At 40.9% G+C, this 12,099-nt stretch overlaps 1 protein-coding gene across 1 annotated transcript in view; it reads left to right on the top strand.

Moving 5' to 3' along the window:
* SPON1 (spondin 1) overlaps window positions 1–12,099 on the top strand; it is a gene marked incomplete at its 5' end in the record, with an annotated part of 278,019 nt that overhangs the window by 112,350 nt on the left and 153,570 nt on the right. The window lies entirely within an intron of this gene.

Genomic DNA, 12,099 nt, shown 5'->3' with positions numbered 1-12,099 from the left:
AAGCTACATTGTTACAGGGAGCTCACCAGGGATGGCCACTCAGATGCAGTGTATATCCAATTGAAAGTATTTATTCCAGCCAGTTGGGACCACACCTGCCTGCTCAGGGACCTAGGTGTGGTCCTGAGTGTCTAAAACATGGAGTTTTAATGGCAGGGACCTCATCCTCAACAAATGATGGGAGACTGCAGACTTGGTAGTTTGAAGCAAGGAGGTTTAACAGAAGCTAAAGGCAAGTGGTTAGTAGTTGGGGGGGGGGGGTCACACAAATATTCAGCTAAGAAAAAGCCTTTAGCTGGAGGACGTTCTGCACAAGCCAACAGTTTTAACAAAGGCTAAGATAAGTTATCTAAGACAGCCTGACCTTTAGATCCTAGAACAGAGCTGGGTAATTTTCCATGGGGTTCTTCATCAAGGAGATCAGATTCTAGTTCAGCCTGGTAATGGCCTCATCAAGAATCCAAGACTGAGGAGCCTCTACAGGACCATGCCCCATCACAACATGATGTCAGGGCTGGAATCTACGTGATTTCTCTTCCCCTTTTCTTCATAGTGGCAATATGGTTATCTTGCTTGATTTGTTTGCTTGGAATCAAAGCCAGACAAAGAGGAGGATAGATTAAGTTAGTCATAAATTTCTCCTAACTGGAAAACAAATCCTGCCCGGAAAGTCTCCCCTCCATTCTAAAACAACCTTTGTGTTTTACTGAGACCAGTTATAGTCCACAAGTCCCTGTCTTCCATCTGCAGAGAAGACTGGGAAAGCCAGAACTGGCTATTATGGTGGATTTGCCTGGTACCAGCCCAAACTAGTGACAGTTCTCTGATCATGGGTGATAGAAGGAATAGGTATCCATAGAATCTGGTACTTGCTATGTACTGTTGACTTCAGATTTCATTTCCAAGTCTCTCTCCAGGCTTGCTCTCACTCTCCCTGTCTCTCTGTCTGTGTCTCTGTCTTTCTGTGTCTCTCTGTGTGTCTCTGTCTCTCTCTCTCTCTCTCGAACACACACACACACACACACACACACACACACACAATCTTGCTCATCATTGTGCCTCCAAGTCTCAACACATTCTCCAACCTTATTAAACACATTCATGAATAATGAAAGTCTGGTTTGAATGCCTCTCACATCTAAATGAGTTCTTTTAGAGACAATCCAGTTTTCTTCTTTTATTTTTATACCTCTATTAAGCTCTATCAATCGATTCTTCATTAGTTTTCTGATGGATGAGTGGGAGCACTCAGCAAGATCTGTCATCGGGTCAGCCCTGGCGAGTGGAAGCGCATGTTGTCAAGATCATAAATAACCCCCGCCTCTACCACCTTGACTGCCTTGTTCATAGGCACACTGTGTAATGACAGGGTGGCTGAGAAAAGAGGCTGACTGTCCACAGAATGGGTCATCCTACTTACTTGATCATTGAACTGCTCCCCGGCTAAAGTCTTTTGGTGAGCAATTACATGAGACTTACGTATCTTCACATTCTTTGCCAATTTGGAGAGACCTAGCTATTTACTTCTTCCCCAAATATCCTTCTCCCCAATTTTCCAATCAAGCTCCTTCCAAGTACATGACCATCCAGCCAATCCACTGGCGACAGCCTATGAATCTGTGAACAGTTACATATCTGGTCACTTCTCTTTTCAAAGTGTGTGACCATGGGCACTGTCCGAAGTGCTGCCCACTGGGAAGAGTTATTTTCCTCTGTACAGTGAGGCTGTAATGCTGCAGCTGTCTACTTCTGGGTGGTGCCTGTACAATGTACAGAACCATCAGTAAACTAGGCCCTAGTCTTCTCTCCCTCAGTCAACCAATCATAGGCATACACCATTGGGGCTATATGTGCATGCTTGGCCTTTTTGCTGTTCTTGTTTTGGTTTTGGATTTTTGTTTGTTTGTTTGTTTGTTTTTTAGGTATTTTACTTTTTATTTTTTATTTATTTTTAGAAGTCCAATATGATTTTATTTTTTATTTATTTTTTAGAAGTCCAACATGATTTTATTCTTTAAAGGGTCTCATAAAAATTTTATGGTAGAGTATCAATAAAAAAAAATAAAAGAAAGAAGAAAAAAAAATTATTAATAATTTCTTGTTACCAGATTAGAGTTTATCCTGGCATATGGCATTTTTAGAATAATGAATATTCGTTGTAATTATTAACATTGATTCAGATTTTGCTTATTTTGATTTCAAATGTTTTTAATTTAACAACTTTATTTTAAAAAACAGAGATAAATGTACAGATTTTAAAAGCATTTTTGCATAAAAGTATATGAATACATTTTTGTCAGTACTTGATTTTTTGAAAGGTTTGATGGTATGCATTAAAATCTTACTAGTTACAATAGACATAAAATACATGTAAAACAAGATGTAACCTGTAAATAGTCAAAGTTTTCTTGGTATGTAAAGATTAAGCATAATAATTTTTCTTTTTTTGGCACTTGTTTTTCTTGAACTTCATATAGTTTGTGAGTTGTTTCTGGGGTGTTCAGAGCTTTCAGGAGTTAGTATCCAATTATTGGTGACTGCATATTATGTCTGTTCTTTTGTGACTAGGATACCTCACTCAGGATGATATTCTCTAGATGCATCCATTTTCTTAAGAATTTCATAAAATCATTGTTTCTGATAGCTGAGTAGTACTCCATTGTGTAAAAGTACCACAATTTTTGTATCCATTCATCTACAGAAGGATATCTGGGTTCTTTGTTTTTTGAGACAGGTTTTCTCTATGTGGCCCTGACTGTTTTGGCAGTCACTCTATAGACCATACTAACCTTTACTTACAGAGATCTGCCTGCCTCTGCCTCCTAAGTTCTGGAATTAAAGGTGTGTGCTACCACACCATAACACCAGATGGCATTATTAACAGGAATGGAAACCATAGTCATTTGGGCAACTTCTTTGGACCTGCTTAGACCCAATCACATATATACCACTTCTATTTAATGATGGGTTGCTGTTATGCATGTCTTACTTTATGACTTTGTTGGTCAGATAATATTTAGCTCATAGTACACAGCTCAGGTCACATGGTATCTTGGCAGCCCATTATCAGATGTTCAGTTTCCACAAAAGTCCAATTTCAGATGAAGAACTGTCTCTAGAAGGGAGAATAGACATCTATCTATAGATGACAGTAGAGCCTTACTCTAAAATCCCACAGGTCTCTTCTGTGATTCACCTATAGTGGCCTACCAAAGGCTCCAAACTGTGTCTCTATCTGTCACTGACACCTCAAGTACCATTGGGTTTTCTGGATCATTCAGTCCAAGTGTAGAGTATCCTATACAGCAGCCTGGTCCTATTGAAGTGTCTTCTTCTGTTCCAGGCCTAACACAAAGCTATAATCAGTCAGAGTCACTTGGTATGTAGGCCAGAGTGACAGACCCATCCCAAGTGAGTAATGTGCTGTCTACAGAATCCAAATAGGCATGCCAGATACTTTACTGCTTTTCTGGTGATGGGAGGGGTCAGGTGCAATAACATATCCTACACCTTAGAAGAAGTATCTCTATATGTCCCATTTCACTGGAATTTCACTAAGGTAGAAGACTCTTGAATTCCGGTTTAACTTATTTCCCATTGTCTGATGAGCATATGTGTTACCAGTAAGTCCAAAGTGGTTGCCACCTCCTGCTCATCTGGTCCAATCAGCATAATGTCATCAACGTAGTGCACCAGTGTGATGTTTTATGGAAGACCAACAATCGAGATCTCTTCTAAGGTCTGACTCGGGAATGGAGAGTTGATAGATTCTTAAGGTAAAAATGTAAAGTTATATTACTGGCCTTGCCAACTGAAAGCAAGTTGCTTTTGGTGGTCCGTATTGCCAAGTGTTGAGGGTAAAAAGGGGGCATTTGCTATATCAATAGCTACATACCATGTAACAGGAGATTCTGCTCAAGTAAGGACATCACATCTGGAACAGTAGCTGCAGTTGGGTCACCACTTGATTGAGTTATTAGTCACCTGTTATTCTCCACAATCCACCTATCTTCTGCATTGGCCAGATAGAAGAATTCAAGTCCTTGATGGTGGTACTAATCTCTGCAGTCTCTCCAGGGATGTGATATTGCTTTTAATTCACAATTTTTCCTTGTAGAGGCAACTTCCACTTAGCCTTTCCAACCAAAATAGCCCTCACTCTAGAGATCAGGGAACCAATGTGAGAATTCTGCCACCCTGTGCATATATCTATCTTAATTATATATTCTGGGAAAGAAATGACCCCAGGATGAGTTCTGGGAACCACTGTGAGTTAGACTTCAGCCAACACTCTATTAATCACCTAGCCTCCGGAAGCCCCTACTGTTACTGGATAGCCACAGTGTCTCTTGGGGATCTTCTGGAATCAGTGTCAATTAGGAACCAGTCTCCAGTAGACTTTGGAAAGTCTGATTATTTCCTTCCCTTCATTGTAGTTACCCTTGTAAAAGGTCATAGGTTTCTCTGAGAAAGGACTGGGAAAGGCTAACAGAAAAAGTCTTAAGTATTTTGCCAAGGTCCTTCCTCAGGGCATCCTGGCTGTCTTTTCATTCAAGGGGTTCTGAGTCTGCAAACTGGATCCAGCCTGGAATTGGTTTACAGGCTGACATTCCCTTTTCTCAATATTCAGTGTGGCCTTTCTTTCATTTCCTTGGGAATTTTTCTGTTATATACATCCAACAAGGATACTGTAGACATCTCTCTATTTTTATCTCTGAAAATATCATGACAGATTAGCCAGTAACAAAGGTCCAAATGAGTCATGCCACTATGAAAATCTCATTGCCTCTGCTGCCCATTATAGGTTAGACCATTATGGAAATTGCTTTGTCTATACTGCCCATTATGATAACTATAATCACCTTTAGTGATTCAGTGCTGGCACCTGGCCCCTGATACTTTGGGTTCCAGTTAAATCCATTGCACTTAATTCATCCAACTGAGCATCAGTGTCTTCAACCCTAAGGTCTGGCACAAGAAAAAGGGTGACAACAAAGCCCTTCCAATGTGTTCCTGCCCCTCTCACCATTTTACATCTTATAGGATTAGTGAAGGGCATGTCTTCTGGATCTTCCCATTGTGGAGGATTGAATTTTGTGCAAAGTATCCAGTCTAGAATTGCAGTTTAAATGAACCTTAAAAATTCTTCATCAACACTAAGCTAAAGGATATCAGGCATCTCCAACTCCTTTTCAGTTTGCTGGCCATCTTTTGACAAACCGCTCAGCCAGCCATTTAAACTATTGACATTTCCCCTTTTGTTAAACTGCCTACGCTTCCAAGTTAAGCCTAGAATTTCTTCTCAGAGGACCCCTATCAATAAACCCAGCCTGATCCAGTTTCATGTCTCTTCCACCATCTCACACCCTTACAATCTATTCCTATATTCCCCAGCCTTTTGTTTGAATGAATTAGCAAAGTCAGTCAGCTCTTTAGTATGTAACGGGTGTACCTGCTCATAGACTACACTTTCCACCTCCCCTCTAGAAACATGCTTAGCTTTAAGTCTGATTATAGGTCTAGAGGTGACTAATGCTGGGCCCTGAAGGACATCAGTATTGTCTTACTGATCATTTCTTTCAGAAAAGTTTACCTCTGGTTTAGCAGGCAAGGAAGAATTAATCTCCTCAGTAAAATGTGGGAAAGGCAATATTTCTGGTGGTGTGAGTACATCTTCTGCTAAGGGCAGAAATAATACTTCCTCAGGTGAGATAAACCCCTGATAATTTGTGGGTTCAAACTTCTCAGCTTTAATAGGTCCTTCCACACATCTCCATTCCATGTTACAGGATTCAATTCTTTACCAATTAATGTCCTTCAACCACTGATACCCTTCAAGGCAGAAACTTGGATTTTTCCCTGTAATTCAGCCAACCTTATAATGAGTTTGCATTGGTTTACCTCAGCTTGAGTTCCTGGAGCTCCTGGAGAAAGGAGTCTCTTCCAGGGCACACTCAGAAACTTTTAGACTGTTTATACACATCTTGAGCCAGCCAGTTTTACCACTCGAGTTCATTGTTGTCCTTCACTAAATTCTGAGATGCTAGAATTTGGTTAATTTTTAATCATGGAGCTTTTTTTTTTCTTTGCCAGTTTATCCAGAGATGCTAGGCACAATCAACCATTTTTCTTATTTTTCCACAAATTGTCAAATACACACACACACACTCACAAGAGACACCAAATCCCTTGCCTTTTACAATTGGTGAATACGTATAACAAAATGCATTTGTCTCCTTAGGTTTGTAAAATACTTTACACAATGAACTTTCAGTACTCTTCAAGAGTCTAAGAGAGGCTTCAGTAACTGTAGGTTGTTTGTTGGCAAAGTAAAAAGCCTATTTTAGATACTTTAAGAATTCATCTTCACGCTTTTGTTGCTCTGAAACCACTTAGTCAGGGTTCTTCAGAGTAACATAACTGAAAGAATACCTATCTACCTATATCCATCCATATAGGTGTGTATAGAGGGGTTGCATTTATTAGAATGGCTTACAGGCTTTGGTCCAGCTAGTCCAATAGCTATCTACCAATACAAGGACTAAGACTTTGTATGTTGTTAAGGCTACAAGGCTGGATGTCTCAGCTGATCTTCAATGTACACCAGAATCCTAAAGAAGTAGCCTCTAATAACAGTAATGGGGCAGACTTGCTGTGTTCTTTAATAGCCAGCCAGAAGAAGGTGTGGGCCAAATTAAAGGTGGATCTTTACACCTCAAAAATTCTAGATGAAAATGGGAATTTCCATTTTAAATGTTTTAATTAAGAAAAACAATCCCTCAAAGGCACACCCAGCCATTTGGGTCACAGTCAGTTGACAACCAAGGGTATCGTGCCCACACTCCTTTTTTTACCCTAGACTCAGTAAGATATTTGGTCCTGGTAAATTCTTCCCCAAGCAAGTTTCTCAGAGTCTCTGTTTCCACTACCAAGTGGATGTTTTATGAGTGAGTGATAACCAATCTGTAGTTATCCCATAGTACTTACCACAAACACTCAAAGACTCCTAGATGCTCAGTCCCCAGCAGTGGTACTGTTCTGGAGTGTGGCAGAACCTTTAGATGGTGGAATCTTGCTAGAAGAAGTGAATTCCCAAAGGCCCCTAAATTTTGATAGCTGGCCCTATGATCTATTTGTTCTTGGATTTCTGACTATGACACAGTGTGACTGGCCACTGCATACTCCAGCCGCTGTGTCTTCCCCATCATGATAGAGCACAGCCTTTAAACCCTTATTCCCTCTTCTAGTTTGCTCTTCTATTGCTCTGACAAAACACCATGACTAAGAGCATCTCGGAAGGAAAGGGTTAAAATTCATCTTATGCTTCCAGGTTACAGTTCACCCTGATGAGGAGAGAAATTGGGGAAGGAACTCAAGGCAGGAACTCGAAAGAATCCTGCTTACTGGCTTGCTCCCTCTGGTTTGCTCAAATAGATCTCTTATAAAAACTCAAGGCTACCTGACAGGGGTGACTCCACCCACAGTTGGGCCTTTTCATATTAATCATTAGCCAAGAAAATGGCTCTGCTGCCACCCCACTTGCCTACAAGTCAATCTGATTGAGGCTTACCCACCCCACACCCTTCCCATTGCAGTTCCGCTTTCCCTAGTGACACCAGTTTATGTCAAGCCAACAAAAAAGAAATCAACATTCTACCCTAGTCTCTGAATATATTCTTTGTGACCCCCTAAGTAGATTGTGACTTTATCATTTGGAAGTCATGTAATTCTTACCTTCTAATAGATAGGGCCTTGAAACTCTGTTTCCAGTTTTCTTCTCCCTTAAATACATTGTCGTGGGCATCCAGAATATACGCTAACGCCAGGATGTTCTGACATCAGATAAAAAGCTAGTAAGAGTCTGCACAATGGCATGAGCCCAGACTCTGGAAAGTGAGGCCACGATCAAGTTAACACTGGGCGTCTGCGTGAAGTAAGATAAAGCTGTGGCCTCAGCATGCACCATGCTACCTCCACAGTAGCTCCATACTTATTCCTTGGTCTTTCCACAGTTGCTCCCTTACTGGTAAAATAAAATAAATTTTGCTGAGTATACACTGGACCACGTCCATGGAAAACAGCCCTGAGATCACAGAGAAATTTTATAAAGTATTCCAAGAAATATTCAGTAAAAGAAAACTTACTGGAACTGGGGAGAAGATTGGCAAATGCCTTCTGGAGAGAAAAAAAGCCCAAGTTTCCGTTGGCCACCTGTTATCTCCCTGAAGCAGCTCTTGGAGGGAGCTACTCTCTCCCTCCACAGCAGGATCAGACCTGGTATCAAGCTTACTAACAGGGATTCCTTAGTAGGCGTGGGCAAGGGATTTTGTCAAGGGCTGGTTGTTTATCAGTAGTAGTAACAATGGCTGCCACTCCTGACTAGTTACTGAATGCAACACACTGCAGCAGGACCCTCCAGAAACTGTCTGTACTCAGCAATGAACAAGCCACAGAGGGACCAGGTATACATTTTAAAGTTGTTACAATAATCTGTTACCTCCCAAGACCATCAGTTTCTGCAATCTTTCTGTCAGCTCTTTTCAACACCAGACGGCAAACCCACATCCCAGTAGGCAAACACTCCAAGGAAAAAGAATACCAAATGAATAAACCCTTTAGACAGAAGACAGTCAAACACTTAGGGGTTTGGGGATGATATTCCTGGAAATGTTCGCTTAAAAGAAAAGTTTGGAAATGATTGGTGAATTACTTAAGACTCTGATACCCAAAAAGTCTGAAATGCTAGCACACCAGGAAATGTAATTTAGATTTCCTTAACATGCTCTCCCCTGATAAGCGAGCATTCAGTGTATAAATGGGATGCAACTTGACTGCCAAACTGCAGCGCAGAATGGAGAAAATTTGTCATTTTGAAATGCTAAGGGAATTCTTACTAACAGCTTTCTCATCTTGTAAAACTATTATTTTTCTGAACCATAATATGATTTATAAGCCTCGGCTGAATTTTACGCTTTTGATGGGAATTGTCTCGAAGTAAAATATGCATTTTCTCAGAATATAAAATTCTCTTAGGAGCTGACCAAATGAGGGATGAAGTGAAGCCATTTCCACAAGTAAGAGGATCAAGGGCTTGGTCCCAGCAAACACTGCAAGTGATGATGTCTGCCTTCCTCAGCGATCTTGGCTCATCAGGACTTCCCAGGGTGACACCACCCACCCAAATGCTGCACTAGGTCCTAGGTCCAGTGCTTTCCATGCACCCTCAGATTCCCTCAGACTTCTGCCAAGTTAGAGATCCCTATATGCAACATCCACTAGGCTAGATGCCTTCACACCCTACAGCCCATTAGTTTCAAACGTTCAGTTTCTCCACAAACTGTTTCTTTTGCCGAATCCTGATACTAAAATAATGGCAAAATCTACAGTGTCATTTAGTCCCAGATCTCAAGAAGTGCTTAATGCAGCACAGGAATCAGGAAAAGGACAAGCAAGTCGCTCCATGGGTTAGTAAGTGCTGTGCTTGGAGTATCCCAAGATCTCTGGCTCTCCTAGGAGAGATGCTCGGTCAGGGAATCAACGTGAAAGAAGGCAGGTCCTGATTGGCTATGAACTGGATAACTGAAAGGTGTTTGTGTATGTATGTGTGTGTGTGTGTGTGTGTGTGTGTGTGTGTGTGTGTGTGTGTGTGTACACGCCCACTGCTGTATTGCCATGAAAACACCAGGAGGCTAGCAGATAGAGCCTGTGAGTGTGGAATTAGAAAGAGGTTTGGAGTGAGGGTCCTGGAAAGAGGTGAAGCCAGATACTATGTACTAGATGGGAAACAAAATGTGGGTCCTTACTTGATCCCCACTGGGTTTGAAACTCAAAGGGCATGATGCAGAGGCCTATCTATGCCCATCCCTTGCACGGACCTCTTCAGGCCATCTCGACTCAGATCTGGAGAACCACTGTGGTCTCAGCTCTCCACAGAGTACACCATAAGATGCTGAAATGAATTCATGGAAAATCAATTAGTGGATAACATTATATAATTATATACTATATACATATATAGAAGAAATACATACATATGTACATACAGATACATGTACCTTCTCGTTAAGTTAAAGGCAGCATGAAATAGATCAGGGACCTCAGAAACAGATGGGGACAGCTTTAGCCCAAACCTCCTATATCTTTATGAGTCTTACCTGTAAGGTAAAAGTAGAACAAACTCAGACTTTTATCTCAAATCCTGTCAAAATCTAGAACCTTTCAGACTAAATTAATGCCTATACATTTGTAATTTTGACTCACCCTTTTGTAGCATAGAACTGACATTTTGCTACAGAACACTGACATGCTTAATTACAGGGGTATTAGTGGCACACACACTGTATTTCTAGTATCTGAAAATTCCTATATTAAAAGATACACCAATTCCAAACATGTCAAATGGGAAAATTGAAATATTAAATGTAAGTAATATGAAATATGCAAAGATCTGCATATACATGTACACAAAGCATAGCATAACATATGGTATGTAAGACTATATATGTACATACACACAATATATATAATATATTACATATATATTATATTTTTAATATGGTAAGATATATATATATATATATGTGTGTGCATATATATATATATATATATATATATATATATATATATACATATATATTACCTTTTAAATACAAACTGGTACATGGTACATGATTAAGGGTATATATATGACAAAGATGATTATATTTTTTTTATTTAGACATGTAAGTCTTTTGCCTGTATGTGTGTCTGTGTACGTACTTTCAAGCCTGAAGCTGCAGAGCCCAGAAGAGAGCATTAGATCCCCTAGAACTGGAGTTACAACAGTTGTGAGCCACCATGTGGGTGCTGGAAACTGAACCTGGGTCTTCTGAAAGAACAGCAAGTGCTCTTACCTGCTGAGCCATGCCCCCAGACTGTGTGTTTTGGTTTTTCAAGCGCGTGTTTGTTTTATTTATTTACTTATGTAACTAGCTGGTACCAGGGAGGGAGCCTCATGTATGTTAAACATGTGCTCTGTTACTGAGCTATGTCCCAGCCCCCAGGTTATGTTTTGTCACTGGTGATAATGAAAGGTGTTTAAATTTATTTTATTTGTGTGTATATATGCATGTGTACGTCTGTGTGTGCATGTGCTGTATATATGTGTGTGCATGAGTGTGTGTGTGTGTGTGTGTGTGTGTGTGTGTGTGTGTGCTGGTGTGCAGATGCCTGCGGAGGCTGGAAAAGTGTATTAAGTTCCCTGGAGCAGGAATTGAAGGTGGTTGTGTCCTGACTGACATGAGTCTGAAGTCTGGTCCTGCGTTCTCTGAAGTGCAGCAAGTGCTCTTAGCTGCTCTCCATTCCTGTGTTTTGTTCTGTTTAAGATAAAGTTTTATTTAAGGGAGTGGGAGAGCTTACATTTTATGTCATCTCCAGGGGTTAAAAATAAAACTGGAGAGCTTATAGGAAATATACAACTTCCACTAGTAGTCTGTAAATTTTTCCAGTCAATTTTTCGATAGTTAGGGGTAAGTTCTGTTTATGCCCATGCTTTGAACTAGCAGGTTTTACCAATGTCTTCTTCACAGAAGACTGAAAAGGCAGTCAGGGCATTCCTCACTGGAGCTTGCAAAGGCTGATTATGTGTATTTAGCTGAGATGGGATTAGAGTGTTTCAGGGGAGCTGAAAAAACGCTTCCCACGCCATGTTAGTTCATCATCCCGGTGTAGTCTGAACGTAAAATTTCCCTTTGAGCTCATACGTTTGAACCATCAGCTAGGGTGCTGTATTGGGAGGTCATGGCACATGGTGGAGATAGGACCTTATTCCACGACGTGGGTCTTTGGAGGGCAGGCTTGAGGTTCACAGCGCTGCCTTGCTTCCCGGCACACTGAGATGTGCATCAGGACAGAGCCCTTCATCAGCATCCTTACCTGACATGGTGAGCTCTGTTCCCTCCAACCGTGAGCTGTTCAGACCATTCATCCTTTCAGGTGTTCTGTCTAAGCACTGAGAGAAGAACCCGTCTCAGTTAGGTTCTCTATTGCCATGATAAAACACCATGACCAAAAGCAACTCGGGGAGGAAAGGATTTATTCCCGCTTATAGCTCAGTCTGTC

Source organism: Micromys minutus (assembly GCF_963924665.1).
Source record: "Micromys minutus genome assembly, chromosome: 2".
Taxonomy (NCBI): domain Eukaryota; kingdom Metazoa; phylum Chordata; class Mammalia; order Rodentia; family Muridae; genus Micromys; species Micromys minutus.
This window is presented reverse-complemented; position numbering and strand designations above follow the sequence as displayed.